The sequence below is a fragment of the Pinus tabuliformis genome, chromosome 5_2 (assembly GCF_031772625.1).
Source record: "Pinus tabuliformis cultivar Carrire ecotype Pingquan chromosome 5_2, CPIR1, whole genome shotgun sequence".
In the NCBI taxonomy this organism is placed as follows: domain Eukaryota; kingdom Viridiplantae; phylum Streptophyta; class Pinopsida; order Pinales; family Pinaceae; genus Pinus; species Pinus tabuliformis.
Genome location: NC_142306.1, coordinates 766,019,855 through 766,047,367, shown reverse-complemented (window position 1 = coordinate 766,047,367; position 27,513 = coordinate 766,019,855).

Sequence of the window (27,513 nt, the reverse complement as noted above, 5' to 3'; positions counted from 1 at the left end):
TCGAAGTATACCCTTGGCGGGCGGTTTAATTACCAAGTCCGGGTTAGGTTTCTCGATCTGTAGTGGATCGGAACCGGGAGCTGAGGTTGATGGATTAGAATGAGAATATTCTGCTTCTTTACCATCAACAGGATTCTTACTACCATAATCTTGCGATCGAGTCGCAATCCGTACATGAGACATCATCAATATGGGTTCTTCACTGGCACTCGAGGAAGAACCTATCATTTTACTCTCCTGCTTCGGAAATGGATCTTTCAAAACAGCAAGAGTCGGGGAACCCTTAACGATTTTCACAACCTCTGCCCGATGAGGGCAATCTCTGGTGAAATGATCTTCTTCACAAATTAAACAAGGATAGCGAGGTTTGCGCTTTTCGTCGTTAGATTCCGACTTCTCTTTTTTCTCCTTTGGAGCCTTGTCTGCCTTATCCTTCTTCTTGCCTTTCTTCTTACCACCGTTTTTTGATTTAGCTGTAGATGACTCTACAGCATGAATATCGGCAGTAATTTCAGGAGAAGATTCTCCTGTCGGGGAGTCCGGTAAGGTTATTATTGGAGAAGAATTCTTTGAGGATTTCTTCTTATTTTTAGTATTCACCGTACCAATCATGCCATCAGCAGCATGAGACCCCGAAGGAGCAGCAACAATTTGATTCGACTTAGGAAGCTCTGGGATCTTCTCGTGCAACGTACCCGACTGAGTGTAAACTAAGTCAAGGTACTGGGCTTGAGCAATGACTTGCTCCTCAGTAAATACTCCGGCCTTAGCTACATCTTCAGTAATCTTCGGTAATAATGATTTTACAAACCATTCAACTAAGATTTGGTCCAGGATAAAAACTTTCACTAAACGTCTTCGACGTCTCCATTCATGAATATGATCGGAAATATAAGTGGAGGTCGACTGTTTTAATGAAGTTAATAGCTCCATGCCGTTATCGTATCTGACCGACAACTGAAAATGAGTTAGGAACGAGGTAGCTAACTGGCTAAAATTGTAAAAAGAGGCCCGTGGTAACTCAATGTACCACTTGGCCGCGAGAAGAATAAGCGTACGCTGGAAAAGACGTAAGCGGATCGAATCATCCGAGATAGAATTGGAAGCACACCAGAGGTGGTAAGTCATCACGTGATTGGATGGATCCTCTCCAGACTTACCTTCGAACTTGGGTATATCATTGGGCAACTTATTTGGCATTGGCGGCCAGAACGGAAGATATTGAATTGGATCGTTCGTTAGGCGCGTCAAGTCTGGTAATCCAAAGTTGCGATAAACGGTAACTGCCGGTTAGGATCTCTAAAACTCTGGGTCACAAGACCAGTCCCAGGAGGAGGATATCCAGGATAACTTGGAACAGGAATCGCATTCGGGATATTATATCCTCCTGGAAAACCAGGATTAACCGGACCGTACTGGGGTTGCTGAGGTTGTTGATAAGTGTACCCAGGATATGGTTGATACTGGTAAACTGGTTGTTGGACAGCAGGACCAAATTGGTACTGTCCCTAGTACTGTTGGTAAGTAAATTGAGGTTGACTTGTTACAACAGTGCTTAAACCAGGTTTCCCTACAGGCATCTGGACCGTAGTTTGAATCGTAGATCCGGACAACGGTAAAGATGTCTGAGGAGTGGTTGCAGAGACAGTAGAAACCGGAGCTGTCGATACTCCAGAAGTAAGTGCGGTAGATGTTGCGGTAGTTGCAGCAGCCGTTTGAGATGGAGTACTAGGTGCAATTGGCGGCTGAGTAACTACCGAAGTTACAGAAGTTTGAACGTTTGACTGGACAGGTTGCGGTTGCTGGGGTGAACCAGAAACTACGGGTTGTCCAGTTTGAGGTAACAACTGTATACTTGGCTGCAACACTTGTTGACCCTGTGATGGATCCCACACTATCATTCCGGGGTATTGACCCATAACAGGTTGAGGATACTGAGATCCATAACCAGATTGAGGATAGGATTGATAACTGAAAGGCATAGTTCCCATACCTTGAACATATGACTGACCTTGAGGTGGTTGATAACCTTGACTCGAGTATTGACCTTGAGGTTGATAAGCTTGGGGTAAATACTGATACTGGGGTTGACCTTGACCTTGAGGTTGATACCCTTGAGGTTGATACCCTTGGGGTTGATACCCTTGGGGTTGATCCCCTTGGGGTTGATACCCTTGGGGTTGATACCCTTGAGGTAAATATTGATACTGAGGTTGACCCTGGGGTATATATTGAGGCTGGGGTTGACCTTGAGGCATGTATTGTATCATAGGTACATACTGACCTTGAGGCTGCCCCCCCAGACACAATTTGTGTACCTTGAGGGTGCCCCCCAGGCGTTAACTGAGGCTGCCCCCCAGGCGGTAATTGTCCACCTTGAGGTTGAGAAACGGGAACTGAACCTGACATCATGTAAATGTCCCCTACACCCAATGGTTTATTACCATTGTTTCCAGTTAATAACCCATGATCAATGGGTTGAGGAGATGCCCCCGCAAAGGTACCAGAAAGTGACTGATACCCGGTGGGAACAAAAGGACCGCCGTGTAAGAAAGATTCAGGAGATTGAGTGAACACGGACGACTGACCAGACATATTTACAGGAGTATAAATACCTCCAGGTGGAAAAGGAGTACGAGGTGGAGAAAAACCTACCCCTGAGTTGTCTAAATAATTAGTTAACGAAAGGTACCAAGTAGTACTTCTAGGAGGACTGTAAAAGATAGATTCACGCTCCCTTAGATCAATAGTAGGTTGATCTTCAAGGGTAGATACGCCTAATTCTTCCTCTGGAGCAAGTTCTTCAATAGCTATCAAACCAGTAGGAAGATTTTCGGTGATGACTCTTTCTACCCTAGGTGAATCTGGTACACTAGAAGTTGGAGTAACAGGTTCAGATATTTTAGGTTCTTCGCCTATATCACTAGTAGATGAAAAACTACCAGCAAGCTCAGAAACTTCAACTGCTTCAGGATTATAACCTGTTTCTAGACTTTGGTAATCTTGATGGACTACCAACGAAGACTCTCCTTCTTCTGGTGAACCTACTCTACTGCCACTAGGAGGAGTTACAAGGACCTTTAAACCTTCGTAATGACTTGGGACGTCTTGAGGAGATTCACCCCGAAGTCTACGGGATTTTCTCAACAATTCGGCCACAGAAACAACCTCAGGAGACTTGCCCCGAAGTCTACGGGACTGTCTCGGTAATTCCACCACAGTTAAAAACTTTTAACTACTGCACACGCAAACAAAGTAAAATCTCAAAGCAAACCACCTAAAGTCTCTAAAGAACCAAAAAAATTTGAAACATACGCCTAAAGAATCTAGGGCGTCAAACCAAGCACAAACAGTAGCCTTCCAAACCGAAAACGCTAGTTGGAGATGAAACCCAACATCGCCGGATTCAGTACAGAAGTGGCGGGTGGAACAGTTACCCTGGCAACCTGCTTAATGAATAGACCGGCACAAGTTCCTCCACTTTAACCGTCTCGAGTGAAGTGAACCCCCCGGAAAATCCAAGTGAGTCTAGCCGACGTCTGCTCCAGGTACAGTGGGATCTTCCCTCCACCGTCACCTCGGTAGAATCCTAAAGATAATGGTCACTAAGGTTACCAACCGCAACAAATGCACCTGGGGGAACAGTCTACACTCCGACAGCACGCAAGGGCAGAGTATCAAGCTCAATCCCCTTGCCGGTTCCTTGACAATAATCCAAGGTTTACCGACAAGTGACTCATGGCTCCTCGACAATGGTTAATCCGAGGTTTACTGTTTGTAATACGTGCATGTCTGGCGTCGTTCCCAACGAGGGAGGATTGATCCCCTCACTGGTTCGGACACGAGCTCGTGCTTCTCCTTTAAGAGGAGCTTTCCCAGAGTACAAATGAGACAATTGGATTTATTCTATCACAAGATAAGCTACTTGTTTGGTTTTGTTGTCTTGGAGAGTTAATTACTCTCCTACTCCAAGACACTAGCCTGATCTAAATTAGTGTTTCAGAGCCCTAGTAAATAAAAGTTACTAAGTTGATTTTACTTTAAGCGTTAATTTTATGGTTTTGTTTTAAAGACAAAAGGTAGTGGCGATGAAACTGGTGGTGTGTAGACTCGACTCGCAACCACTACAAAGATGCACCTAAGATGATTTACACTACTTTTCCTTTTCAATGAATCTCCTAACTAAGAGATTTGGAAAATGAAAATTTTATAGAAAACAACTTTCTTAGTAAAGACAATCAAAGAAACAATTCTCTTTATCTTTTCAAAACACACAACTCATGACCACTAATTACTCTACGAAATTTCCTTTTTCTCCCAAAAGTCTACAAATGCTACCAAAGCAAACTTTTTCCAAAAGAATTTTTGTGTTTTTTCTATGTTAATAAAGCATGTAAAACTATTTTATCAAATCGAATTTAACAAATCTAAGACAATCAAATCAAATTCACTCAAAAGCAAATTAAAAGGAATTTTACCTAAAAGCAAAAAATAATGAGGACAAAAGCCTACAAGGAAGACACAAAGGTAGGTCTCTCACTAGGGTGACTTCTATGACAGGTCTGACTCCTAAGAGGACTTATCAAAACCAGGGAGATCCAAAGTTCGACAACCTCTAACGCCAAAGTCACTACAGGACCAGTTAAAAATCAAACCCTAAGGCAAAATCCCTATGAATTCCACCAAAACCCTCGACACTAATGGGACAAGTTCAGGTGAAGATCTTTGACAGTAAACTGATGGATCTGGGCAGTAAAAACAAATTGAAAACAAAATCTAAAGAGCAAAAAAGCAAAAATTGAAATTTTCTCAAAATTGACAAGGGTACGCAGGTCATCTGTTCACACAGGCGCGGGTACGCACTGTGCACAAAGACGCAGTGCGTACAAGTACGCACTGTGTCAAACCCAGAGACTGCATACTACTGGCAAGGCTAAGAAAAATAAAAAACTAAATTGACTCTAAGCTAACCCACCCAAATACACAGCTAGACAACTAAAAATCAGAAAACAAGCAATTTTTCTCAGACCAAAATATCAAATCAAAAAGAACTCAAACACATTCATGGAGTACCCAGCGGAGTCGCCATTTTGTCACGCGGAAAGAGTCGTTAGTGCGGACACAACCGACCTTCCTAGAAAGCCTAAGACTTTCTAATGACAAACAAGACAAATAAGAGCAATCCTTCCCTAAATATGCTTTTACAATATGAGAAATCAAGTGTTTAGATCCTACCTGTAATCCAACGCTGTTGTAGTAGTCTAGCTTCATTGATCCGGATGAGCTCCTCCTTCCCTTCGAAACCTGCATTCACCAACAATCAAACGATTAAATAGCACCTGAATATCACATAAAATAAAACATATTTAACATATAGACCAAGGAGTATATGAAACAACTCATAAATAACAAATTGTTGAGAAGAATGGACTAATTTGTATTAAAAGGTAACAAAAGGAACCATTACAACCTGAGCCTTGGTGTTGTGCAAGCTCCTCCCAGGGTCCACAAGAGTTCTCCCTTACTCTGATCAGCTCACCCACCTCCCAATGGAAACAAGTAAAGATGGTAATCTCTCCTCACAAGCTTCTACAAGGAAGTTCTAATTCCAGCAACATCTACCCTTAGGAATGTTCAGCTTTCAACCTCCCTTCCCTTTGGCCCAATGCCTATATTTATAGTGTTCTAGAGGAAGTTATTCAGGTCCACCATCAATGGGATAAGCCCCTCTTTGGATGGGATAGCTCCCCTATTGATGGGATAAGTTCCTCTTTGGTAGGGATACATGAACCATCTAGAGGCGCTTCATACACGTCAAACATGCTTCTAGAAGACTCTAGAAATGACCACAAGTAACTTTTTTGGAGTGAAACTTGCGCCTTTTGACCTTTACAGGAGTACGCACCCACCCCTTTACATACAGAGCGTACAAGTACGCAGGTATTGTGAACTTGGGTTGCGTACCCGCAGGTAAGGCTAAGAGAAACTGCGTACTAGAGATAATTGACTTTAAATGACTTTTCTCTCTTTCTTGAAGTTTGACATGGAGAGCAGAGGCATGAGACTTGCCAAGGAGGATAGTATGACAGTGGATGGAGCCATACTAACTGCAAATAGTCATGGTGACATTTTTTAGTGTAACAGTTGGGAAACTAGGAGTCAAGAGTGGGTTTAATGCCACTAAAAGGTGTGATGTCACTGACATGAATAAATGCGTTTTCACTATCAACAAGAAGTATGCACTAACTGCAAGCTAGGAGTGTGCAATGATTGTTAGCAAGGAGTGTGCAATCACTACTAACAGAGAGTGCACAACACTGTCATTATGAAGTGCACTTTAGCCTATCTTGGAAAGTGTGTTTGTGAAGACATCAAGTGTTGTTCATGTGAAAGCAAGTGGTTTGACACTTAATATTCTCAAAATAGGACTTAAACACTTAGAAAACATGACCAAACATGACATTAATGGCTTGAAATGAAATATGGCATGATCATAAGGAGGCTCCAATATATAAAGGTAGGAAAATTTTTGGAGGAGGTTGTAGCAGCTACAACACTTGGTGACACAATGGAAGAACCCCAACTTCTCAATTTAGGTCTAAATTTTTCACATAAAGTGTAATCCTTTGAAAAATATTGATTAACCATGTAGACCACTTTAGCTTCTCCACTTATCGTGGTTAAAAATGTATATTATCCTATTCTCTTTCTCGGATCAAATACATTTACAAAACCTTTCCATATCCCGATTGCTTCAATTGGGGAGAAGGATAATAAGTATCTATGAGTTTATGATATTTAGAATTTAGCACAGTCTCTAGTGTTGCTTTGCTTCTAGAAAGCCTATTCAGTACCCCGACAGAGTCACTGCAAGGAATAACAAACATTGCTTTGCTACAAGTAGGCCTATTCAGTACCACAATGAAGTTATTTTCCTAACCTATCTATGTAGGAAGCCTTCTTATTATTTCACCCTTTATTTAATTTTCAATATGATTTTTGCATTTATTAGGCATTTTACTTGCTAGGGCAGAAGAGGGATCCCTACTTATTTAATGGGCAAGAGAAGTTGTTCCTTTTTTTGCAGGGATTCGAAAGATATCTGAAATTTATTTTCTCGCTTTAAATTTTTCTCCTTTCCCTTCTCTAATTGATTGAGGTGGCAAGTAAAAACACCATTTAATTACAATTTTGAGTCAAGGAATGAAAATTATAAAATAGATACGAGCATTGTAGTTCCGCTAAAAGATTTCATTCAGATGAATCATTATTTTCATCCGAACGTCATTGATTTTGAAATATATTTAGACCCGAACAAAGAAGGAGATACGAGGTTAGCCAAGTGTTTTCATTTGTCATAATTTCCCTCTTGACTTTCCCATATTACCATAGAGCCAAACAAGATGAATTTCATACATGGTCTTATTAAAAAAAACACGAAAAAAGACATGAAAGAAAACATTGCATGACATAAATGAAAGAAAATAAGAAAGCAAGGTGAAATTTAAAGACTAAAACGAGAAGAAGAATGCAGGAACAATGCGATAATGCAATGAAAAAGTAACTAGAATGCAACTAGACCTAGACCCTAATCTATTTAAGATAGAAGGTGAGATGATGTGAAGTAAAATTTCCAATGCAACCATTTAAGTTTTTTTCGACCTACAAGTAGAGCGATACAAATGATTAGTGACAATATAGAATAATGTGTAGCAATAAAAATAATTGCCTAGATCACTTACACATAAAGATGAAGGTCATGTATACAAGAAGAAAAGTGTGATATAACAACTCACTTTAACCAATCTGTAACTTGACCTTGTTGATTAGAAAAATGATCATACAAACCTTGAAGGATGCTCATGAGTGTACATTCATCCTTGTTTTTAGTCTTAGAAAACATCAAGGTCGAAACTTATTATTAGCAATGAAACTTTCCATGTATGATTCTTTTAACCATTTAGTGATTCGGTCATGATATTTGAAACAAAAAATTTGAAGATCTTGAAATTATTGCAAAGATGAGCTTTCAATCAGTGCAATCAAATTATGGAGAGAATATTGAGAGGGAAATTTGACCTGGTCTTTTCCAAAACTATTATCAGGGTTGTGAGGTCCTAACATAACCATCAGAAAAATTTGAAGTACCTCAACTTCTTGATAGGTATTTTAGCATTTAAATTATAAATGATAATGATCAATGGTCTTGATAAGATCAACTTATGTAAAACAACTATCATCAGATGTACTGGTGGGAAACTGATTAATTGAGAGACATCTATTAGAAGTAGTGTCAAGATCATATTGGTGTATTAGCATATAATATTCTCAATTATCTATCAATTCCACTTTTATCAAGTTACACACTAGACCAACAATAAGAGAGCTCTATGAATTAAAAACATATGCTAGCATCGTAAATCGAGGAAACTAGTTAGGATACAATGCTGACAAAAGATTGGAAGAATGTGTTAAATAAAATCCATTATTCATATCAACATGGGAAATTAATTTTCTAGCATGAGGGTTTTGATCTTCTGAATGAATCAAGCATCTACTAACCTAAAAAATAATAGATTGTACTAGAGCAAAAATTATTATCTCCAAAACATAGAAAAGAAGGATAAGGAGTTCATTGCTCACAGAGGGGTTCATCAGAAACAAATATTTTGGCCAATGATGATATTTATCCTAATAATAAGAATGGTAGGCTTCAAAGATATGTGCACCTATGAAATATGTGCATTCCAACCCTGGATTTAATACAAGATATTTGCATGAAGAAGAATTAAACAAACATAAATCTTCCATCTGATCAGATACTCTACCTTGTGGATTAAGAAAATTAACTTGAAAAAATTGAAAATCCTTCGAGTGAGCTTACATCCAGTGAAATGTTGGCTTGGTGGGGCCTGAACTAGGTTCTACATTAGTTAGCCAAACAAATCCCTACACTGCTGGACCTTTCGGCATTAGCTCGCGAAGCGCGGACCAAAGTCTAACCCGAAGCAGTATGGGCGAATGTTGGAACCAAGTTTCTACACCCTGAGATGGTTGTGATGTCAGTTTATTCCTTCTATTCTTGCTCTCGCTTAGGTTGTTAAGTTCTAGGGATTGGTCATTCTAGCCCTTTATTCTACCCTTTAGTACCTCCACGAAGGGGTACAATTGGCCTTCATGCAGCCCTAACCTGTGGTTCAAGCACTTTCGTGCTGCTAGGGAAGCGTATTGTGAAGATTACAAAACTAGCTTAAGTGTCTTACTTATCTTATTAAACAATCGCAGTTAGCACCGCGCAAATAGATATCCTTATTTACATTCAACTATCCAACGTAATTACATACATTCACACATCACATAAGAATTATAAATAAAATTCATACATAATACAACAAGAGACATTAATAGGAAACAAAGACACAATATTTGCAGAATACTTCTCTTTATTGATATCTTCACATGATTACAGACTCTATCTGCCCTACAAACACAACTGCAGGGGCCCGCACACTCGGATGTGGACTTCTACCCTAGGCCTCATCGCACTCAGCTATAGAGCCTCTAACTACTCTATGACCCGAAACTTAGACTTCCCTCCTTATTGATCAAGACTTCTACTAGAACTTATGACTCATCAGGACTACCTAGATCTTACTTACTTAGGTCTTTTTATACAATCCCATGGTCCACGGACCATGGGTAGATCTTTTACAGCTGACTTTACTTTACAAAATAAGGGCGAACAACCCTTTATGACTCATGACAGCTTCGCGCTCCATGACCACAAAATGCGGAGACTTTACAACTTTATTACAAAATTTTACCTAGAACATGGGCTTTTAGCCCCAAAAATATCCTTGGGGGATCCCATTCCCAAAAGGCCGCCGACACAAACATCATGACTCATCCTCGAGTCACTCAGCAGGCACGGAGATCTTAGTGTGAAGACCTACCAGCTCGAGAGTGCACTGTGCGGTTGCTTGCTTTGTGTCTTCAACCATCTGCTCGGTCACTGCTCTTGAACTGTCGACCTGAAGCTTTTGCTAAGTTTCTTGCAGAGTTGCAAGCTTTCCTTCAATATAGGTTGTCATTGTGTAAGTCTCATCCAACCAGGGCTTCAGTTGTGCCTTCAGCACTTATTCCTTGTGGAACACTGTATCCACCTGTTCTTTCAGTTGCCTGGCCTCTTGCAGCTTCGCCAATCTCTGTCTGAGTGCGATGGTTCACGTTGTGCCTTTGACCTCATCATAGTGCTACTACAGTTTTCACACTTTTGTCTTGAACCATTGTACTTTAGGGTCCTCTTGCATGGTCGTCAGGACCTTGAACAACTGCTCAAAAAGCTGTGTGTAGTTTGCTATTGCACTGTCAACCGCCACTATTGCCTCTGTGATAATGGTTGCCTGCTGCTCCTTCACTTCTGATGGAGTTGAAGGTTGGGCCTTCAACTATAACTCTGTGATCTGCAGGTTTAACTCCAACTGAACCCTCGCCATTTCTGTATGAGCATTGTGCACCCCTGTAGCTAGTTTGTGGATGCGCATCTCAACTAGTTCTTCCTCAGGAATGGCCAACTCTGGGACCATTCGGCATGCCTCCTTGACGACCTGCATTATACACTTGTTCTGGTTGGTCACCTCGGTCATAGTGGCGATGGTAGAGTCTCACTGTAGCACCATCTGCTAATTATTAATGCACTTCTCACTAATCACCCAGAGGGCACAATGCTCATGGGCCCTCAGCTCTGCAATCACTCCTTCCTGCAAGAGGTGGAGCGCTTCACCAGGGAGCGCTGCCAAATTCAACCCTACTCCCTTGAGGGTGCTGACAGTGGGCCTGATAGCTTCATTCTCCGTGGTCACTGCTCCATCAGGCAGCACTATGGTGTTGGAGGCCTTCATGCGTAGCATCACTACAACTTCTGAAGTGCTGATAGCAAGGATGGTAGACATCGTGCTAGCTTATGACACGTGGGACTGCAACTCCTACAAACCTATCTAGATAGCCCCCAAAAATTGTTTTCTGTTGCTACTACTCAAACTGTTGTAGAGCCTCCATGGTGACATCCCACATCGTGTCACGGATGTCATGCAAATTGCCCTCTATGAGGGTGATTGGGTCCAACAATGTCTTAGTAGCCTTAGATTTCTTCTTGGACCCTCCTTTCTTGTGCTCCCTTGGATGCTTGATGCAGGTGGATGTCGCCTATGGGTCCACACCATGCTGTTCTGTCTACTTGTCCGTCTCCTCCTCTGTCTCCGGTGAAGACGACCTCACACCTTTGTGAGAGCCCTGCTCTATTCCACCTGTTTGCTTCGTCGTCTGCTGAGAGACATCGCGCTCCACCTGGGCCTTATCAGCGACATCCTTCTTTCTCTTTTTGGCTAGTTGCGTCATCTTGATCTTGGCCTCCTCCTTTTTCTGCGTAGCAGACTTGCTCCCTCCCACCACCAAGTCTACTGTGGTGCGCCATTCTACCGGCCATCAATAAAGTACTGCATCAATGGCATCATCCGTTGCCAGATAAGGAAAGTCATACCATGACCGCGGAGGATCCTTCCATGTCCTGATGGACACATGGTGAAAATCTACTTTAAACTCTGCATAGCCCTGCAGGTTTGCAAACACTGTAGGTGATAACTGTGGTTTACGATTGATAGCCATGCAGATGTTCATCTCCATCAAGATCCAGAAGATCTTGTTTTCCTTGATGCACTGCACATCCTTGGTCACCCACAACGAAGCATACTTCGCTGCTTCTGGTAGGTCTGGCATGACCAAAGGGAATTAACTATCCTTTGGTAGCTCCCATGCTACCAACACAATAGACAACAAGAGCCATGTGTAGTGGAATGTCTTGTTGAGCTCTTGTGCTTCGCGTCAACTTTCTAGGAACTCTCCATGAAGATAGTCTTCCCAATTGAACTGAACTCCTTCGGTGCACTGGGCTTCTAGCGCAATGACAGGTTCCGACACCTCATCGGCGTGACACTTCCTCATCACCTTCCCTACTAGAATATGTGTAGCCACATTTAAATCAGGGTCACAGATGCTGGATATGGCATATCCACGCGACTTCCTTACCAACTTAAACTTCTCTTTCATGGCCTCCGCGATGGCCTTCTCACCACCTTTTTCGCCAAATATCATGGCCAGATTTTCTCTTGTGTAGGGAAACTGCGTGATCCTGTGGATCAATCTATCAGTGATGGGTATTGGCTCCTCTAGCCATAGACACCAATTATGCACCAATCATAGTAGCTGCTTGATGACCAGGACTGTAATCAGGGTGTGGTTGTAGTGTGGCACCCATAGCATATTGAGTAGACCTGCCTTGTCTACTCCTTTGAGCCACCTCCATGGCTCCAATGCGGTCATCCCGGTGTTTGTATCGATAATGCGGTGCATCAACTTCTCAGTTGCCAAGTGTGGGAAATTTTCATGGTCAACCAAGTCCCAGTCTTCAAGTTTTAACAGAGGAACCAGCCCCAAGCGTGGTCCTTCAAAAACAATTTCATTCGGCAGAAGATGGGTTTGCAAGGGGACCTTGCTCTCATCGATATCCTTCCACACCTTGGTCTTTCCCTTGCGCGAAGGGACATACTCAGGCAACTGAGTGATAGGGTCATCTCCTTGGGCTTCAACTTCCTCCACATCTATTCCCACAACTTCATCATCCATTGGGATGTCTTCGATTTCTCCCTCCTTCGGCTCTAGATTGATGGCTTTTCCTTTCTCCTATGCGGTGGGCTTGTCCTTTGGTGGGTTTCTTCTTGGCGACACACACACCGGTATTGCAGGCTACTTGCCTTTCTTATCCTTTGTGCTCTCTTTGGTTGGGGTGGGCTTTGGTCTCGGCGCCCTTGGTGATTTAGGGACTTCTACTAATATTTCAGAAACCTACAGAGCAGCTTCTTCTTCCTCCATAACAATTCCTGGCATCGACTCCTCTGCTACTTCTTCGGTATCTATAGCTTCTACGGGTGCCGACATAATGCTTTCCAACAGTTCTTGTGACGTCTCTGGTAAGTTCGAAAATGATGGACTCGCTATCAAAGCCTCGAAGAATTCTCAGTTCATGTGTGCCTGAGAGCTCAACAACTCAATTCTCAAAATGCCAAGTTTTTTTCACTGGCCAGCCACCTATAATTTATAGAGCATTTTGAATTCAAATCCGACCATTCCCCCCAAATTCAGTTCATTAATGCTGGATTGGTGGCATATTTTCAAGGATCTGACCCATAAATTCTGTCTTAAATGCTGGAAGCCCACTCCATTTGGTAGCATTTCTACCGTCAAATCATGAACAGTGACTTTAATGGTCACTTTCTAGCTGACTTGCGTGATTTCTTCCTGGGTAGCGCAACTGCCTTCACGCTGGCATGAATCTTGTGACACTTCCTTGCTTCGCACAATCCTACAATCGTGCAGCTCCACAACCTGGGAAATGTAGTTTATAGTCTCGTGCCTCCTTTCAGCTGCCTGGGGTGCTAAGACTATGCTACCTTCATATAGTCACATGGTCAGACTACTAGTGTATGGCTTCAAGAGACTGCCATTCACCTTTCCTAGGAAGGGATCTCCATTCAATTTGACCAACTGCACCACTCGTCCATCGATAATATCCTTAATGACATAGGGCCCTAACCAGTGCATTCTGAATTTTCCTGGAAATTTATCAAACTTGCTTTCAGATAACAAAACTAGGTCATTTACCTTAAAGGTGCACAACTTAATGTGCCAATCATGCCATGCTTTCTCGCGCTGCTTTTGGACCTGTTGGTGAAATCCAGCTAGAAATCTCTCTTCCTCAAGCTTAGCCAGCTATGCGAGATTTTCTTCCAGGGCTCCGCGATCCATCATACCCGTGAGTGTCGTTATGCGTAGTTTAGGCACAATGTATTCCATGGGAATCACTGCTTCAACACCACAGACAAGCCTAAAGGGTGTTTGTTCAGTCAACTTCTTGCATGTCGTCCGATAGGCCCATAGTACTGCGAGTATGTGTAGGTCCCAATCACTTCACTGAGCATTACAAACCTTGGTCAGTGCATTCTCCAGCAATTTCTTAAATGCTTCCACCATCCTGTTAGCTTGCAAGTGATAAGGTGTGCTCTTCTCGTGATATACCTGAAATTCCTCCATCAATGCGCTGATCGTTTCATTCAGAAAGTGCGTATCGCGATCACTCATCAAAATATTTGGACACTCAAATCATGTCAGTACATACTCAAAGAGGAAGTTTGCAACAGTCGCGCTTGTGCAATCCTTCACAAGCTATGCCTCCACCCATTGAGTCAAATACTCTGTTGCGGTAATAATGTATCTGGTTCCCATCTTCTTCCCTTGGGGCTGAATGGGTCTCACAAAGTCTATCACCCATTTCTCAAAGGGTTATAATGTCATCTATGGATTTAGAGGCAGCTCATCCCTCTGCGATGGCCTGCCTGTCCTTCGACACACATCACACACTTTGCAGTAAGATTTGGAATCCTGATGGAGGGTTGGCCACCCCAACCCTGCACGTAGAATCTTCTACGCAGTTGCTCTCCATGCATAATGTCCTCCTATGGTGCCCTCATGGGTGTTCATGAGGACACGCTTTGTTCAAACTCTAGTACATATCACCGCAATATCTCATCAGACCCCATTTTGTACAGATGCCCGGCAATGACAGAAAAGTCTGCCGTGCGCACCACTAATTCCTTCTTTTGTTGGGCAGTGTATCCTTCCGAGGCAGTTCCTGTTGTTAGGAAGTGAAAATAATTGTGCATCAGGAAATCCCTCCTCCAAGTTAGTTGGCTCTTCCCCTGTTTGATGTGTGACAAATGGTCTGGTCCCAGGTTTAGTCATCCAAGTTTCATAATAACTTCAAAATCATACTCCTGGAAAAATAACAACCACGTGCAGATTCTCCCCCCCAACACAGGCTTATTGACCAGGTATTTCATCACAAAATGATCTGTATACATCTTAAAATGGCCACCTAGCAAGTAGTGTCTAAACTTCTGGAGCACATATACCATGGCTAACCCTTCACGCTCGATGGTGAAATAGTTCTTCTCTGCCTTGGATAACCTTCTTCTTGCGAACGCTATAGGATGGTCTAAGTCTCCTCTGCTAGCCTGTGTCAATACTACTCCCAGCGCTATGCATGACGCATCAACATGTACATGAAACTCCTTCTTCCAATCCAAGAAGACTAAAATCGGCATGGTGACCATCTTTTCCTTCAATACATCCAAGCTTTTTTACAGTCCTCGTTCTAGCAGAATGTGACATCCTTTTTTAACAACTTCTTTTTGGGCATGGAATCCCCCCAAGGCATGTTTTGGGGCTTAAAGCCCAATTTTTGACCAAGTCCATTATAAAGGTTCCATGATTTGTGGGCATGGCGCGCGAAGTCATAATAGAGTCACAAGGTTGCCTACCCTTGTTTTTGTAATATAATGTTGGCTTGATAGACCTACCCATGGTCCGCAGACCATGAGATTGTATAAATAGAGCGAGGCTCTAAGTGTAGAAAAAAGAAAACGAAGGAATAGTATAGAAGCATGATAAGTCTAAGATATTGAGTCGAACTGTAAAGTGTGTATTTGGGTTGTAGAGTAGGAGAAGGCTCTGTAGTTGATTGCATAGAGGCCTAGTAGTCCGCAGCTGAGTGCGTGGACCCCTGCAGCTAAGTGCGTAGGGCAGGTCGAGTCTGTAACCATGGGAAGAATTAATAAAGAGAAGTTTTACCATATTTCTGGGTATCTTTTCCTGCTTTATGTATTATTGGGAATAATCTGCAACTTTACTATTTATTTGCTACGCAAACTTATATGAATGTGTTGTATAAATAAATATAACACAAGGCATCTATTTACATGAAGATAAGTAAGATCTTAGGAGTTAATTAGGGTAATAGTGCAGAACACTGCTCCAGTAGTACAAAAGCCCCACAACCCTTAGTTAGGGCTACATGAAGGCGAATTTATCAGGGCGCGAAGGCCAGGGAAGTGCGCGAAGCAACCTACATGCAAGGACTATTAGTTGGACCAAATCAACCTCTCAAACATCTCCAGGGTGCGGAAACCTAGTTCCAGCACCACCCCATACTACTTCGAGTGAGACCTCAGTCTCATGCGCTCCACGGATTTTTGCCGAAAGGCCAGTAGTAAAGGGATTTGTTTGGCTAATTAACTCTGAACCTGGGTCAGGCCCCAACAAGCCAACAAATGGTTCCATTGCCGAAATCATGATCTGCATATAGATGTCTAATGTCGTATCACTAGAATCCAACAAAGAAAGGAATTGAAGATTGGTTGGATAGGAAGATTCACGAGTTTGCTGTGCAGGAAAATAGGAATCCGCAACTATTAATAGAAGAGTGGTTAGACTGCTACTTATACACAGAGATCCATGAAATTTTCTTCTCATATTTCCCTACTGAGTTGTACGAATGGATCGTGAAGCTAGCAGATAGCCAAGGAAGGTGCAAGCTCGATAAAACTATTGTGTGGACCCCAAAATTGGTGCGCAAATTGGAAGAATCAAAGGATAAGATCGTTGCACTGTTGATCACTGGCTCGATTGCATTATAGGAGGATTCATCACTGAGTTTGTGGTAGATACGTCAGTTAGCTATAGTGAGGTAGAATGACACTTCCTCAAAGGACTGTGAGGTAAGTATGTTAAGTCTTTGAACACTTGGATTAAAATGCTACTGTGTGAAAAGTGGGTTATGTGAATAAATTGATGTTTAGGGCTACGCGAAGTGGGAGAATATATAGAAATGAAGGTAGAGCGGAGCTAGAAACTAGCCCCTTGATTTCATCTCCGCGAGGGGGCGAAGACAAGCTCGCAAAGGTCTCACCAAGGAGTGAGATCAATTTGATAAGCGCATACCACCTCCACCCACACCACCGCCAGTTTCACCATTGTCACCCCCATCTTCACTCATACCACCTCCGCCACCACTGCGAGTCAATATGGCGAGTGCGATAAAGTTGCTAGTATTCAAGGGAGTAGGGAATGAAGATCCGAACCAGTTTTAGTTGATGATAAAAGCTGTATGGGAAGCATATGGAGTTATGAATGACAATATAAGGAAAGAAATGTTGGTTAGTGCTTTGCAGGATTGTGCGCTGACCTGGTACATTAAGCATTCCAACGAAAATCCAAATGCAGGGATCGTGGATATCCAAACTGGGCTAAACAAAGAATTTAGCAGGCCAAAGTTAGAGGCACAGCCAATCATTGGGTTCAAGGAAATCACAATGATACCAGGTGAGACCCCTTCAAAGTTGGATTAGAGACTAAAGTGCACAATTCGCGAAGCTAACATGACGTTGACGGATGGACAACATTGTAAATGGTTTGTAGCATCGTTAACCCCTCATCTAAGGAACACGCTATCATAATAGAGGCTAACAACTTAGGCTGAGGCGTTGGAGGTAGCGATGAGATTACATGAGACCCTGATACAGGATCCCAACCTGGGAGTTCAAAAGATTCATGTGCTATTGAAAAACTTGCATTAAGATGCAAAGTTTGAAACAAGACAGGACAACTCGCCCAAAAGTGTGCGACGAGGTATGGTGCATAAAGTGCAAGGGTTAGGGACATGACAAGGACCACTACCCGGTGTTCGTGAATTACCTCGCTGGAGGAGGGACAATGCCATTGAGACCGGAGGCACAAACAGGACCTAGCATAGCACCTGCGTTGTGGTGCGCGATTTGTCAAATATGAGGAAAGCATGCTATATATAACTGTCATTTATTGCAAAAATACATGCAAAATTCACAACATTTTTTCTGTAATTTTTGTAGATCAGTGGGACATGATGAGTGCACCTGTAGAAGTTATGAGCGGATGATGGATCGGACTGCTACCTACATAGTTCAGGCCAAAATGCGGCCCCTTGACCAGAACGCAGGGATGGTGCGAACCAAATTTCAGGGGTATGGACGAGGCCGAGGTGGAGGAGGACCTGGAAGAGGCTACAAACAACTGATATGTTACAATTGCGGAGGGCCAAGACATTATGCTCATGATTGTATGAATCCAACACGGCCATCATGTTTGTATTGTAAATTTTTTGATCATGAAATGGAGGATTGTCCCACACTGATAGTGAAGTTGAACAATAAAGGAGCACTCCAACCTCCCCCGACTCAGAACCTGTAAATGATGAGGTTTGAGCCACACAAGGAAGACCCCAATGTGAATATTGTGCTCCGAAGTGGAATCACGATAGGGGATGACAAAGGCAAGCAGCCTGAAGAAAGTACTTGGGTTGTCAAGGCTCCAACGAAGGAACCAGAGTTTGATTTGAAGCATGCTAAGGAAACCTTCATGGAAGCCAAGAAGAGCTTCACTGATGCCTCCACTTCAGAAAGTAAAGACAGACCAGAGCCATAAATGGACCCATCGATGCTCACAATGTTCCTGGAAACATGCATGAAGCTGCTGCGCGACAGCAAGGCTGTAAAAGGGCTGCAAAAACTCATAAATAGATGTGTTGGGACCACACCAGGAGAACTGCGTGTAGTCTGAAAGATTGGAAAGCACACGATGCGAATGGGAAGGAAATGAGATTGACAGTGTAGATTGGGGAATATGAGATGGACCAAGTGATTCTGGATCTAGGATCGGACACGAATGTCCTGTCAAAGTAGAAATGGGAGCGCATGGGAAGGCCTATGTTGTAATGGTCTCCTATCCAACTGCGAATGATGAACCAATAGAAGATCCTAACTATGGGAAGATTGTAGAGAATCACAGTGGATATCGAAGGAGCAAGCGTGCTAGCATACTTCAAAGTAATAGAGATTTTTGATGACAACAATCCCTACCTAGCGCTATTAGGAATAGATTGGGCCACTGACATGAATGGGGTGATAAATGTGAAAAGCACAAGATGATTTTTCAGAAAAAGTTGTTGTACGTAGTTGTACCTTTAGACCCACAGAAGGATCGCGCTACACAGAGCCGGTGCATGACTATGAAAGTGATGACGAATTGGATTGCATCTGCAAGATAACCATATGATAACAAGACTGGGTGAATCCAACCGTGGATGGACGAATCTCATGGGAGTATGAAAGCTCTTGCACCTCGGATTCTGATGAGGAGGTAGAACGATGGTAGAAATGGTTACACGAGGTAACCATGCTGAACTGTAACATGATGACGAGATCGTTGCAATGCGTATCAACGGAGGTAAGGGATCTACCTACGTATCATGAGTTAAGTGAGGTGGATGACTTCTTGAACAGATTTGAAAGAGAAGTGTCGGAAAAACAATGTTTCAAAGCTTTGAAATGGGCACTACGGGCAATGCCTGTGAGGTGGTGGGGTATGCACCAAAGAAGCTTTGAGGACTGGTGCAAATGCATGAGGATGATGCGCATGCAGTTTGGGAAGCCTCAGATGTGATTAACATACAAGATTATTGGATGAAAGGGTCCACATGCCAACCTGTCTAGATGGATACAAGCATATGGTATGAAACCTACGCAGATGTACACAGCCTTCGCGTTAGAACACACAATCAGTAATCAGGTGCGAGCAAGGCAATGGCATGAATGACTCTTCCGGTTGGAACCATGGAGTAGGGAAAGAACAAGTGCACAAAAGGTTATCCATGTAGAAGCCTTTAACGAAGTATGTGAAGCACTGAACAAGGTCCACAATGTGCAGCGGACTGACTAGGACCTGCGCGTACCAGCGGTTCTGTGGGCTTGTAGGACCACGTGCAAGAAATTTATGGTGAAGGCGCCTCTGAGGCTGGAATATGACATGAATGTTGTAATCCCCATAGAACATAAAATTCCTAGTCCACGCATGGCAGCACTAGCAGATACGATGGTTCGCAGAACCTTGGAAGAAGGGATAGCATAGCTGAACGAAGTCAAATACTTGGGACCTGACGAGGAAAGCCAACAAGGTGACCTTAGGCTTCGAGAACAATTGAAAGATAGGGTGCGATTAAGGGAGAAAAGCGCTCTGGGGGAAGCGGAAGTCAAGAAGCTTGAGGACAAGATAAAGGAAGATTTTCTCGATAAGAAGACCAAGGTGATAAAACAGGGTGTGCACAATCATGTTGACAAATTTGGGGACTATCGTAGAGAATTGATCAGGTTGATGCCTTGGATTGGACCACATATTAACGAACAGATCAACCATGGTGGCACGATGCTGATGATAAAGTGCATGACATAGCCAGTGACAATCAAAGGGTGGTATTTTCCCGAAAAACGGATGGATGACCGGATGAAGCCCTATACAACTGGTGCGACCACCTAACTAACCGTGAGAAGTATAGTCTTAGCGCTCTAGGTAGTTGAAAGGAGGTGCGGGACTATAAACTACTCTGCCCGGGAGCTGCGCAATGTTGGAGCTGCGCGTAGGAGTAAAATGTCACAAGGTCCGCGACCATGCAAGGGGGGTTGCACTGTCGCGCAGGTTGGACGGAAAGTGACCATTGGAGTCACTATTCACGATGTGATGCTTGACTTGAGCCCAAATGGAGTGGGCAGAAGGCATTTAAGACGCGATTTATGGGCAATATTTGGGAAAATATGCCGCCAAAGGAGCATTAATGAACCGGATTTGGGGGGAACGGTCGAATTCAAATTCAAAAGGCACTATAAATTATAGAGGGCTACCTAGCAAACAACACTTGGTCATTTGCGAATTGAGCTATTGTATACCCTGCGTATTCTGAGTAGAGCCCTGTTTGACTTGTGCAAAGCATTGATTGAGCCCCTGATTACACGAGTGATAGATTTCTGGATGAACACGATGGCATCATTTGAGGAAGTTATGGAAAATTGCAGAGATGACTGCCGAAGAGGCCTCGCAGGCCCTGACTGTGGGGGATGCCCTTGAAGGTACCGGGATTGTGGTAGAAATCCCTAAATCATTATGCACACAGAGGCTAAAGAAAGACAAACATTCGATGATTCCTATCCATATTTCCTCGTGAAACCCACTGCGCACAAGGTTAACGATGGAGGAGAAAGGGAAAGTTGTTAACTTAGAAATTGATGAGGAGGAGGAAGACCTGGAGGACCTTATAATTGAAGAAGACAAGGACGAAGACATGGAGGAAGAAACTGAGCCTGCGCACCCTCCAAAAAAGTTTCCCACCTATATCCCCCCACGGAAGGGGAAAGCAAAAGTGCCTAAGGATCTCGACGAGAGCACGAGCTCTCTCCAGACTCCGCTCCTCCTAGACGACATCATTTTTTAGGGAACGCACCTCAGACAGGTTCCGAGCTTGAAATTTGAAGATTAGGATCTCACTGACCACGAGAAGTTCCCTTAGCTAGAGAGTGTGTAGCTCATGAATCCCAAGAGGAACACCGCAGCGGGGGTTATCGAATTGGAGCCGTGAAAGTGGTTACATGGAATGGAAAAGGCAGGGTTACTCAACCTGCTCTGGGTACCGCATTTCCACCGCACCCCAATAATAATATTCATCATCAGGTAGCTGCTCTGCTTGGTGCATGGTGGGTGTTTATGGCTGGAGGAGCCCATCCCCATCACAGACCACTTAATCCACTGCATTACTGTCGTCGAGAAAACTAGTGTCTATTTAGAACTGCTAGTCCCACTAAGACGGGTATCTATCTTAGAAGCAAACAAACTAAAGTCACTTGTGTTTTCATTTACGAGAGATAGATGAGAAAGAAGCAGAGAGTACCAACCTCAGTCTTTTGCTTGGCACCTTGCTTGTTTCCTTTCCCCTTTGACAAAATCTCGCCACTCCTTCCTTACTTGTCCTGCTTCAAAGAGCACCTGTAGAGTCAAAGCAGCATAATGCTATCAAAGCATAGAGATCTATCACTGTAAACAACATAGGATCAGATATATATTGACCATACAAATGCATATATCAACACAATATTCAGAGATATACAAGAATATGGAGGAAAACTCAAATAGATTTATTGATAGAAGTAGTAGAATAGAGGATTACAACCACTTGGTCTGACGCAGCTCCATCCTCCCAGCATGAAAGCCCTCTTCACCTCATACAAAGCAAGATCACCCAACAATGTCTTCAAAGAGAAACCAACAACACTTCCTTACAAATTACAAAATTATAGCCCTCTGGATCTCTTGGATGAGGGATCCATATATAGATGTTTACAGGAGAGTGAGTCAGCTTCTGGGATTTTGATTAGTGTCATTTCACTGATAGTTCTTGGTTCCACTTGGAGATTTCAGATCTCTTACTCATCCCTGGGTGAATTCAGAGAGGCAAGTGTCAAATGAGTAGCTTCTAGAATATTCTCAGGGTCTCCACCTAGCAAACTGCTTGTGCCATTTGTCTGCTCTCACTCATCGCACCCTACAAAAGGGATTTCTAGTATGCATTGCACTTTTTACATGTGGCAGGTGAGATGCATCACAACCTTAGCACTGGGCAGTCTGTATGGTCCTGCTTTAACCAGTTCTAAGTAGTTTTTCATGGCGAACTTCTGGGAGATGATGTAACAGCTGACCTTGCTCCTTTAGGGTATGAAACAACACTTTTAGGGACTTAGAAGCCCTTGGTTTATGGACATGTATGATTGGGGTTGTAGTGCCCAAATATGTCTATAATAGTTGCCCCCTAAAGCATGAGGTCGTAAATCCTTTTTGATGTCGAGTGAAATTCTTTATAATGAGGATCCGAGGTTTTTCGAACTGGAAGGTGACCTGTAATAAGATACAATTCAATACATTATCTTCATAATATTTTTCATGATCTAGCTTAGGTGGGCATTCCCATGCTTAGCTTTGATAAATTCATTTTCATGTACATAGGACAGAAAACCGTCTGTGTGCAGACTGATGATTCTGGTAGATCCATCATCCCTTAGTTTGGATGATTATCTGTGCAACAATGATGTACATTTGATGTCTTTATTTTCCTGAATATATCGCAGCTCGGATGGATGAAACTAGATCTGGGGTCTTCAAAAACTCGTTCAATCTTCACCCGAAGTACAAGTTGATCCATGTGAAAAGATGTTCTAATGTCGAACATGGAAGGACATCGCCTGATTACCAGCCAATGATGCAAGCTGTTAACAGGCACGAGAGGAATCACCGATGATGATGAAGACCCTCAAGGTACTACAGTAAAATTTACGTGTTGTGAATACATGAGTCGACGTCGAACACCATGCAAAATCTTTCGGTCGAAGGAAATTAATGTAAACCTGTCGCCAGAAGTGAGAAACTTTCCATTGAGGCATGCAAGCTTTAAAGTACCGAAAGGGTTGTTCCTAGGTCGAATTCTTAGATAGTGACTTGATGTTGACAAGAAGTGACCCATCATAGGAGGGCATTAATGAATCCCAAATCTACAACACAGAACTGAGCAAATGATTTTGTGGAGGTGAAAATGGTCTGATGATATAAGGTTCAGGGTGGCGGTCATGAAAGAATGAATCGTGAAGGTATTGCAATGGATGAGACATATGTTGGGCAGGTGAATTCTCTAAGTGACTTCTATTGAACATATCGGCGACACTGAAATAGATTGGTAGCGTTAACCCCAAAAGTGGATGGTACGGTGGACCAATGATAATATGATCATTGAACGAAATAACCCAACCCGACTCAATCATGGTGATGGAGTGAAAGTGTCATGTTCAAGAGTGACCTATTACGAATAAATTTTCAAGTTTTCTTCCCAATTTTCCCTAGTCATTTTTGACCAGTACCTCTTTATTTTTTTCAAGCTTGAGGAGGATAACATATGCTTGTTCTATAATTTGCCCTTAAGGAAAACCCGTTGCTATGTTTTAACGAGCCTAGCGACAGTGAAACTCGCTCTTGTCTAAATGGACAAGTTTGTCGCTATTGTTTTAACGAGTTTAACAACAAGGATAACTCGGTCCTTTTCAATTTTAGAGAGTCTGAAAAGAGACGGAAAGGAGACTTCGATATTCCTTTTTCGTAATATAGTCCCTTAAGTCCGAAAAATTATAAAACAATGCGAAAGGGATGACTTTTCGATATTTTTAACGAGCCAAACAAGACAAACGCTCGATCTTTTTGTGTAGTAATCCCTTAGGTCCAAAAAGATTAAAATATAGAGGAAGGATGGCACTTCCAATCACTTTAACGAGCTAGAGAGGCCAATTGCTCAGCAATCTTTTCATATTTTACGAGTCAGATGAAAAGAGCTTAAAGGAGACTAGTTTTTTGAGGAACGAGTGATGTTTTCGGATAGCAGCTGGTTCTAGGTAATGTTTGGAAATTTTCAATCATAACAGTGTAAAGAAGGTTGCTAATAGGATCACTCGTCGCAGTTGTTCCTAAAAAGGGGTAAACAATCAAATGGAGGCGTATGATCAGCTAAAAAAAGAGTGGAGGTGATGGTAAGAACATGACCAAGGCTCAAAGATGATAATAATTTCATCACAATGGTTATTTACCGGAGGTGGGTTCATTTTTTAATGATCTTAAACTTTGGTGGAACATATGGTCATTTCTAGGTTTATTTTTTAACAAGCTTGAACTTCACGTAAAACTGCTCGTGACAATGGTCATTGATATTCGATTCACCGTTAACACTAGGTTCTTTTGATGGTCGCACTACCTGTTCAATTGCTCCATCAAACTGAATAAAAATGAGGACATATGCTTGAAAAATGAGTTAAAAAACTAATATCCTACTTAAATTACGTGAAAGGTAACTTAAAAATAGTTTTTTACCCCTCATTTTACCATTTCATTTGGAGTTGTGACTGTTGGAGCTCTAGAGGTGTTTTCCCCCTCGATTTTCATCAACTAATTCTGGGAGATTCTATGGACAATTTTTAGCACTGTCTAAACCAGGTAGGAGCTAAACCTGAGCTCTTCAATTGCATTCTTTCCTTTTTGAATTCTGAGCGTGTTTTCCTGCTTTTTTGGGCCCTTGGTGTTTGAACATTTCGTTCTGCCCCCATCACACTTAGTGTACATCGAAAGGTGTGATGCATCTTAAGCTAGCCACTAGCCAGAATGTATGCATCACACTCAGTACATAGCTAGGGTGCGATGGGCGCAAGGAGGAAAACTTTTGCACTGATTTTTCATGGAAATTTTGCCCCTTTTTTGCCAAATCAGGACCATGATTCTTCTATTGTTTGTTTTTCAGAGATTCATCGGAGCAAAATGGTCATTACATGGCGTGAATGTGAGCATGAAGAAGAGGGCATGGTTTCCGTACATGATCGGGGTATGGTAACTGCATTTCAGAATTGTGGTTTGCTCAAGTTCTTTCGCATATCTAAAATGAGGCAACAAATCAACTTGTTGCAATATTTCCTTAATGCATGGGATCCTACCAACCAAGTGTTCTAGATAAGAGGTAAATCCATCCCCATGACTGTTGAGGACATCTACTTTTTGACTAGTTTATCGAGGTGTGGTTCCCCTCTTTCACTATCAGGTTCTGCCCGTGGGGGTGAATCCGTGAGGGATTATATTCGCCGATACTGTAGGGAAGGATCTCAGCCGAGCAGGGACGGTAAAATTAGTATCCGAGATGTCACCGACCAGTCTTTGAGGACTATTTTATTCACCTTTGCTAGATTGTCTAGTAGCGCGACCCTTCACTTGGCTAGAAGGTCCTATATGCAGTACGCCTTGGAATGCCTCAAACCCAAGGTATTCAACTGGTGTGATGTAGTACTTCTAGTGATCAAAGAACAACTTACCAAGGTGAAAAATAGAAGATCCAAGAAATTTGGCTATGGTTCTATTCTAACTGCTTTTTCCTTGGAGAAGATTCCACTGATGCAACCACAGTACATTTCACTTGGCCTACCACCACTGACTGAGCCACGGATGCAGAGATGGGTTGACCTTATGGCTAGACATGCTGGTCAACCGCAGGTTTCATTCTCTGATCCTTTCTTTGAGTGGTTCAACCGTCAACAAATGGTTTATGCCGAGTATCCATATGTTGGGATGGATTTCCGGGGTGACCCAGATTTGGTGCTGCCGGCTAGCAAGCAGTGGGGTGTCATAGGTAAAAATATCTGACCATATCTATGTTTATTGTTTTTATAATGTTCTTGTGTTTTTTTTTAAATGTTTATCAAGACTAATCAAAACTCATGTGCTTATGTAGATATTGGGCTAGTGCAACCAGCAGCGTGCCCGAGAGGAGCAGATACCGTTCCAGCAGGAGAGGTTGTAGGGAGGGCCATTCTTTGCGACTTGGATGTATCCGAGACCCTTGCAGTGTTGCAGGATCAGATCGAGGGTCTCACCCTTGGTATTCCGGATGTGAGGACCGATGAGCTGCCTCTGAGATTACAGCGTCATACCACTGGCGTTCCGAGTCGATGGACTAGGCTCTTGCACATGATTGCACAGGAGGTGACTAGTTATCATGAGAACCATTAGATTAGGGTGCCCCCTTGCATTTTGAGTTTTTGGGTCATATGACCGATTTTGTCCTGAACACAGGACACTATGTACAAATTATAAATAGCTATATGTATATATTTTTGATTTTCGGAGCTTAATTTTGGTTAAGTTACATGATCCTGATGCAGTTATTGATAAAATTCTTTTCTTTTACAAATGTTGCAAATGTCTATCTCACACATTTTTTCTAATGTATTGGTTAACGTGTTTAAGTTTCTGGAAATATGTTGATATTGAATAGAATCGAACTGCCTTTCCAAAATCTTGACCCTTAGGAACATGCGATAGATAGTTGGATTCCGAATGGAATAGATGATGGTAAGTTGTAGAATGACAAGCTGTGAGTCTAGCCTGATGACAAGTCGGTGTATTCCATGCATGATGGCATCAGAGAGAAGCTCTATCAATGCGCTATATTCAGTGATGTTGTTCGTTGATTGACCAATACATACGCCCGTGAAACTCACTAACTCATCGCTTGGATCAAACATGGCCCAAGCTGTAGAAGATAGGTTCCGCGTACTACGACTTGCCCCGTCGACGTATCCAACAAATGATTCCAATGGGTTCGACATTTGCAACAAAATGCAAAAGTGGATTACCTAACCAAAATGATCACTCTTGACGAAAACAAAAATGTAACAAAAGCATAAGAAGAGGTTACCATGCCGAGTTAAGCATAGTAATGTTTAAGGTATAACCCATTTCGAGGTTGAGATAGTGGAATCCCGTCATAATCTACTAGCTCGTAGGATTCTTTTGCTAATGCACGCTTAACAATGTAGGGACCCATCCACAAAGACTGGAACTTACCTGCTCCCAATTTATCAGATTCCTGATCATAAAGTAAGACCAGGTCACATTTTGAGAAAATGCGGGGTTTGACATTCTTGTCAAATTGCGCTTTGAATCATTTCTTATGTGCTTCGTTAGCGAAGGCGGCATCATGACGAGTTTCATCCAGTTGGATTAATTCTAAGAAACGAGCTTCTTCCTCTGAAGTTCTGGGGAGGAGGTTAACTGCGAGCTTGAGAGACGAAATTTCACACTGGACTGGTAAGATCGCTTCCATGCCATTCACTAGCCGAAAGGGTGTAAACC